This window comes from Bactrocera neohumeralis, chromosome 3, assembly GCF_024586455.1.
Source record: "Bactrocera neohumeralis isolate Rockhampton chromosome 3, APGP_CSIRO_Bneo_wtdbg2-racon-allhic-juicebox.fasta_v2, whole genome shotgun sequence".
NCBI classification, from domain to species: Eukaryota; Metazoa; Arthropoda; class Insecta; order Diptera; family Tephritidae; genus Bactrocera; species Bactrocera neohumeralis.
In genome coordinates this window covers 50679201-50686652 of record NC_065920.1, presented here as the reverse complement: position 1 = coordinate 50686652, position 7452 = coordinate 50679201, and the positions used below count along the sequence as shown (strand labels likewise).

The 7452-nt window shown below is 37.7% G+C and overlaps 1 protein-coding gene across 4 annotated transcripts in view; it reads left to right on the top strand.

The window, feature by feature from the left end:
- Positions 1 to 4506: 4506 nt before the first annotated feature.
- The window catches only part of LOC126753388 (sodium/potassium-transporting ATPase subunit beta-2), a 120149-nt gene continuing 117203 nt past the window's right edge, over positions 4507 to 7452 (top strand). For 2 of the 4 annotated variants that reach the window (XM_050464792.1, XM_050464788.1), the window contains exon 1: positions 4517 to 4621. The gene's annotated coding sequence lies outside the window, so the exon portion shown is untranslated. Of the gene's footprint in view, positions 4622 to 7452 lie in introns of all 4 variants that reach the window. The other 2 variants (XM_050464787.1, XM_050464790.1) reach the window with 2 other exon arrangements.

Genomic DNA, 7452 nt, shown 5'->3' with positions numbered 1-7452 from the left:
AGAGCAGTTCTTAGTTCAGTATTGAAAGAGTGCAAGAGTTAGCGCATGGAACGCTCTGCAATGTTGTCTCTCAGAGCACTTTTATTGATATGTGTAAAATTTGACACAAAAGCGTACATATGGGAAATTTTACGATTATACAGTGGAGTTTAGTAATAGATTCGATATTTGTTTCAGGAAGTAATTTGCATATTTCTTTTCCAAACAAAACGTAAATTTGAAGTTTCACATTTCAATGTTTTATATGTGTGTGATGTGTATATATAGAGAGAGAAATTACTATATTTTTGGAGCTTAAATATTAGCTGTTTCTATAACATCTCTTCTTGTCAAATCGGGAGTTCCATAAAATTAAGAAAAAAATGTTTATAAATAACGCTTTAGTTCCGCTTGCTCGGAATTTAAACTCAAAATTTTTGAATTGTTTAATTGTATGTCTTTAGTTGGAATAGTTCAGTTTTTATACTCTCGCAACAAAGTTGCTAAGGAGAGTATTATAGTTTTGTTCACATAACGGTTGTTTGTAAGTCCTAAAACTAAAAGAGTCAGATATAGGGTTATATATACCAAAGTGATCGGGGTGACGAGTAGAGTTGAAATCCGGATGCCTGTCTGTCCGTCCGTCCGTCTGTCCGTCCGTCTGTCCGTCCGCAAGCTGTAACTTGAGTAAAAATTGAGATATCATGATGAAACTGGTACACGTATTTCTTGGCTCCATAAGAAGGTTAAGTTCGAAGATGGGCAAAATCGGCCCACTGCCACGCCCACAAAATGGCGGAAACCGAAAACCTATAAACGGTCATAACTAAGCCATAAATAAAGATATTAAAATGAAATTTGGCACAAAGGATCGCATTAGGGTGGGGCATATTTGGACGTAATTTTTTTTGGAAAAGTGGGCGTGGCCCCGCCCCCTACTAAGTTTTTTATACATATCTCGGAAACTACTACAGCTATGTCAACCAAATTCTATAGAGTCTTTTCCTTCAAGCATTTCCATATACAGTTCAAAAATGGAAGAAATCGGATAATAACCACGCCCACCTCCCATACAAAGGTTATGTTGAAAATCACTAAAAGTGCCTCAACCGACTAACAAAAAACGTCAGAAACACTAAATTTTACGGAAGAAATGACAGAAGGAAGCTGCACCCAGGCTATTTTTAAAAATTGAAAATGGGCGTGGCGTCGCCCACTTATGGACCAAAAACCACATCTCGGGAACTACTCAACCGATTTCAATTAAATTCGGTATGTTATAGTTTCTTAACACCCTGATGATATGTGCAAAATATGGGTGAAATCGGTTAACAACCACGCCTTCTTCCAATATAACGCTATTTTGAATTCCATCGGATGCCTTCTCTGTATAATATAAACATTAGGAACCAATGATGATAGCGGAATAAAACTTTACACAAATACGGTATTTGAAAAATATGTAAATGACTGATAATGAAATCTAGATTATCACTTTATCGTGCGAGAGTATAAAATGTTCGGTGACACCCGAACTTAGCCCTTCCTTACTTGTTTTGGATGAATTTTTTGTACAAATGAGTTCTTTTTTAATGTTTTTTTTGCCTATCGTCTTTCAGATACTTAACAACCTGAAAGTTGGTTCGTTCAGTATAATATTTTTCACGAACTTCTTCGGACACACCAGATTTGAATATACTTATACTGAAAGATAAAAGCCCATTCAGCGAACAAGTGTCATAGAAACGCGCCCTTTAATGTGATATTAACCCTTGAGAAAATATTTTTTATTGGGACAATAAACAAAAAAGTACCCAGAGATTGTAAATAAAACACTAAATATTTAATTATTCATCAATATTTATTTTGTCGCCTTCAAAGTAATCCCCACCAGATGTAGTATATTTATGCCAACGATTTTTCAAGTCCTTGAAACAGTTTCCATAAGCACTTTTTAGGATAGCTTTCAGCACCTTCACCGAATTTTGTTTTATCTCGACTGAAAATGGGTCCCAAGGAGCGGCAATTTCAGTTTGTAGAACAAGAAAAAATCACACGGAGACAAATCTGATGAATACGGTGGTTGATGGTAATCATTACGTTATTGGACCAAATAGATCTGTTTACGGTACTCTTTTTGAAAATAATTCATCTTTATCGGGACGAGTCGAGCAAGAATGCGTTTCATACCGAAAACTATTTCAACGGACTCGCGGGAGATCTCGAGCCCTCTTGCCACCTCTCTAACTCTTGCCTGACGATTTTCAAGAACCATATCCTTCACCTGTTTAATACTTTCATTGGTAGAAGAGGTCGAAAGTCGTCCAGAACGATCAATGATCTCTCGACGTCTTTGAAGGCTTTATACTACTCGTAAGATTGTGGTTTTGATAAAACTGAATCCCCGTAAGCCTTTTCCAACATTCGCAACGTTTTTGCTTACGAAATTTGGTTATAGCCGAGTTTATAACATCGCGCTAGTGTAGCACGGTCCTTCGCTACCCGGTCTTTCCAACGGAGTGGAGGTCTTCCTCTTCCTCTGCTTACCCCGCCGGATACTGCATCGAATACTTTCAGAGCTGGAATGCTTTCGTCTATTCGGACGACATGACCTAGTGAACGTAGCTGCTGTCTCTTAATTTGCTGAACTGTGTCAATGTCGTCGTATATCTCGTAAAGCTCGTCGTACCATCGAATGCGATAGTCGCCATTGCCAATGCGCAAAGGACCTTTCTCTCGAAAACTCGTATCGTCGACTCATCGGATGTTGTCACTGTCCATACCTCTGCACCATATAGCAAGGCGGGGATGATGAGTGACATGTAGAATTTAGTCTTTGTTCGTTGAGAGGGTCATCACTTCTCAACTATCTACTCAGTCCTGTTGGCAAGAGTTATTCTGCCTTCGATTTCTATACTGATGTTGTTGTTGGTGTTAATGCTGGTTCAAAGTTTGACGGAAATATCTACAACTTGAAAGTTATGACTCTCAACAGTGCCGTGGAAGCCAAGTTGCGAATGCGACGATTGTTTGTTTGCTGACTCTTGCCCTCGTTCCTTACTAGACCCATGATTCTTATAAAATATTGTACCTTTTCGATTCAGCTCTGCGGCTCAAGTTATTTTCTCTAGAAGTTGATTGAAGAAATAGCAAGATAAAGAGTCGCCTTGTCTGAAACCTCGATTGGTATCGAACGGTTCGCAGACGTCCTTCCTCTTCCTGACGGAGATTTTGGTATTGCTCAAAGTCGTTTACACAGGCGTATTAGTTTTGCGAGGATATCAAATTTAGACATAGTGGCATAAAGTCAGCTCCTTTTCGTGCTGTCAAAAGCAGCTTTGAAATCGACGAAGAGGTGATGTGTGTCGATCCCAGCTAAGCCGAAAGTCATACTGATAAGGTCCAAGGTATCGTCATCGATTGGGGAATCGGGTTCACCATCTCCTGGTGTTATGCTTTCACTGTCATTCGGTAGGCTGGAGAAGTGTTTCCTCCATCATTTTAGTCTGCTCTGAGTGTCATTCATTATATTACCTCGGGGGGTTTTACAGGAGTATGCTCCGGTCTTGATATCTTCTGTCTGTAAGTACAATTTCGATTAACCAGAATGTGATCGGTGTGTGTGTGTCCCACGTTCTCATAGACCGAATTGCCATCTTGTCCTGTCTGCCCCTCCCACGAAGTAATACTTAATCGGTGGTCCCGTGGGAGAGTCTTGAGTTGGGAGTAGGTTAGGTTTAGCGGATTTACCTACTATAAAAAATAAAAAAAAAAACGGTTGTGGTCAATACGCGATAAACCGCTATAATAATACGCTAACGGTGGCCAAGGCAGGACTGACGTTTTAGTTAGGAAGATCTTACTATGTGTTTGGTGGGATTAACAGGCATTTGTTATGGGCTTGTGAAAATCGACTACCCAGTTTTTTGTCAATTGGACCGAGGGCTTCTATGAGAGTGGCGTAATGAAGTTAATTTCAAACTGGAAAAATGTTATCGTACAAAAGGGTGTATTTTTTACTAAATCGGTAGTCTTAACTACGCCAAATAAAAACTTCAATTTAATGTAAGAATAATAATTATCTTAATTTTGCTAGAACTTCTGGTAGTATCTACGAAAAAACGTGATAAAGTCTATAAAGAGATTTACGTTGCACAGAAAATTCAAAATTTCTTTTATAAGATCTCTAACAACGTTTTTAAGGAAAGCTTTTCTGCAGTTATTTTGAAATAACTGCTTTACGACTCAATCATCCATTAACACAAGCTTTCAAATAGAACACCACCCAACAGTTTATATACCAACTAGCACATTTCTCGATTTGAAATTTGCCACCACAGTCTGCACTAGTTGAAAGCTTTATATAAGAGCTTTTGTTTCACAAACAATCTATTACATTACTCACTCTCTGCTGCGTCGTTGCTTTTTAGCACATTTCTGGCGACTTTTTCCAGCCGAAGCACGGCGTAAAGCAGCGCAACGATAATATAGAGCGTTCGGTGCCGTTTGCCATAGCTCAGAGCAAGCGTACGATAAGTCGTTTCGGTCAGTTGCAGCGAAGACACTATCATTGGCGTTTTAACTGTGAACGGTAGCTCCTCGACTCGTCGTATAGTGCGGATTAAATATACAACAGAAAGCAGTAAAGGCTTCTGCAAAATACATACATATACTATAATCAGTGTGTGTGTGTGTGTGTGGGTGCGAGTGAATACAGATCTTTCAAAAACATTTTTAGTGAAAATGTGCAGTTTTTTTTTACGAAAAAAGTAAAAACTTTGTGAAAATTTTCATAAAAGTGGACTTGCTGGATATTATATGTTCGGTCTTCGGCTCTCGCTTTTTCTCTTTCGCACTAGTATAATGCGCGCCTGGCGCTATATCGTGAAAATTACATAAAGCCTGGTGAAAAATCGAACGTGAAAAAGCCAAACTGTGAAGGATTTTCTGATTGAAGAGGGACTTTTTGACATTGCTTGAAAGACATGAAAAAGTTTTGCATAAAATAATAATTTTTTTATTGAAAAAAGTGGTAAAAACTTGGTTTTGTGTGATTTTTGAAAAGTGTGTGTATTTGTATGCTTTATATAAATGTGTGCGTGCGAGTAAAAAATGTGCCAAAGGAATTTGATATCCTGGTCACTTTTCAAATACATACACGAATTCGATTTTTCGACAAGTTATGCAGCTATTTTCTAAAGTAAAACGTTTTTTATGAAAGAAAAACTTTTAAATAATCTGTGTGTAGTCTAAAATTCGCATGGAAACTAAAAAGGACTTTCAAGGACAGCCATGAAAAAAATATATGTGTTATATCACACTATGCTGGGCGATAGAGAGATGAAAATTCATGTTACAGCTTTTAAATTTTCAAAAGTTCGATAAAAAAAAACAAAAATTATGTAACGGTGTGGCTGCAGTGAGGTTTTGGCAAAATTATAACTATAATATTTTCTTTCTTTGCTGAAAAATTCAACTTAATAAAAACGTTATGCCGATTTGGTAATAGTTTCGTCGAGAACCAGGCGCCTCAGCGCCAGCACGAATATCCTGCTATAGTACGAGAGAGAGGTAGAGCACGTCAACACGAGTAGGAAAGCGAGCGAGCGCACGACAACAAACGAAGCAGTTTGTCTTATTTAACTATGAGTAAAGAGTGTCATGGAACACTCAAGTGGCTGCTCCTACTAGCCAACAATTGCCGAGCACCTAGCAAGGATAATACATAATTTCGCTACAGCTCTAGTGACACGCATTCTGTGTCTGTGTCTACGCGCCTCCAAGTGTTACTACTCCAACGCGTGCACCTCCATTTATATATGTATATAAATATATGTTTATGTGTGTGTGTTTGTTTGCGTATATGTGTTAGCTAACGAATTGTTGCCGCCAGGCTATATTAGGCTTCGTATTCTTTTCGGGCGGTCGCGTGCTTCAAGTCTATTGCTGGCTATATTCGCTTCATTGCGCGATTTTGCCTGTGATGCCGTTAACGTAAACCGTTAGCCGATTTTCGGTAGCAACACTACATAACGGTTGACGAACGTATGAAATTCGGATTTTCGTTTTAACGAATTTTCACTTACTCACATGCTTGGTCATCGCAAGGTGCGCTCATTTTACGTACATATCCTCGTACATATGTATGTATATACATATATTTGTATGTGTAACTATGCAAAGTTAGCCAGTTTTTCCAGCATTCTCTTCGTCGTTGTTGGTCTGATATGCCGCGCCTCCTTCCTGCTTCTTCCTTGCATGGCGTTTCATGCGTTTCCGTGCTGGCCTGCAGCTTTCTTGCCGCCATCACAAGAACGTGTCCGTTTTGAAAATCTCTAATCTCTTCGCTGCACTCCGCCACACACTTGCGCAATCGTAAGCCTTCAGTGAAATATGAGCACAAAAGTTTTTTCGCTCATTTTTATTTCGTAACTTTTTTAATCTGTTCTTTTGTCTTTAATTTATTTTCGCTGTCATTGATATTGCCATACCCTGTCACATGCCAACCGTGCTGTTTTCAAGTACCGTTATGTTGCCTAAAGCCATCATTATACTTGTCATCATTGCATTGTGCGGTGATATTGCGGCGATGGTGTATTCTTGATACTTTCAACAGCCGCGAATGGCGATTATTAATTTTCTGTAGTTCTATTGTGCGCTATTATACAATTTTCATTTGCAAGTGCTGCCATCTTAATAAATACTCAGCGAAGAAAATGTTTCATAATATGAGAAAAATGTTATATACATATGCTTAGCAATATATAGATATTATATATGTGACCTGGTCTACGAAAAGAGAGCTAACGTGCGAAAACTAGTTTTCTGGGAAAAGCTGTTAAAAATAATCGTCAGTTTCTCGTTATCTCATTAATTGTTCTCCTTTTTTTGACACCTAAGCCCCCTTTCCGTTGACCAGGTCACATATACATTTCTGTATATTTAAATATTTCTGTTTCTGATCACTACATTTATTTCATTCAATTCACATTTAATTTATCGAATATAATTATTCAGAATTTTTTATTCCAAAACGAAAATAAGCAGAAACGTTAACTTCGGCTTCACTGAAGCAATAATACCCTTCATAGATATATTTCTAATAGCATAAAAAGATATAAAAAATATTTATTTTAATGCTTCAGTTTATATGACAGCCATAAGCTATATTGTTGCGATTTGAGCTATATATTCAGAGATTGTAGCGAGACCTTGGACAACAATAATTGCCAAATTATGTGCAAATATCTTGACAAATAAAAAGTTCTCCATATAAGGACTTAATTTAAACAGCTCAGTTTGTATTGCAGCTGATATCGGTGATGCCGACAAATTTTTATATATTATTATATTATATATCCGTCTGGTTATTACAAACTTAGTTGAATACTAAAAATACCCCTGAAGTTTATAACGCATTTTTTCTTCACTTTTATTTTAACACCCTTTAAATACGTTTTATATAAGCTTGCC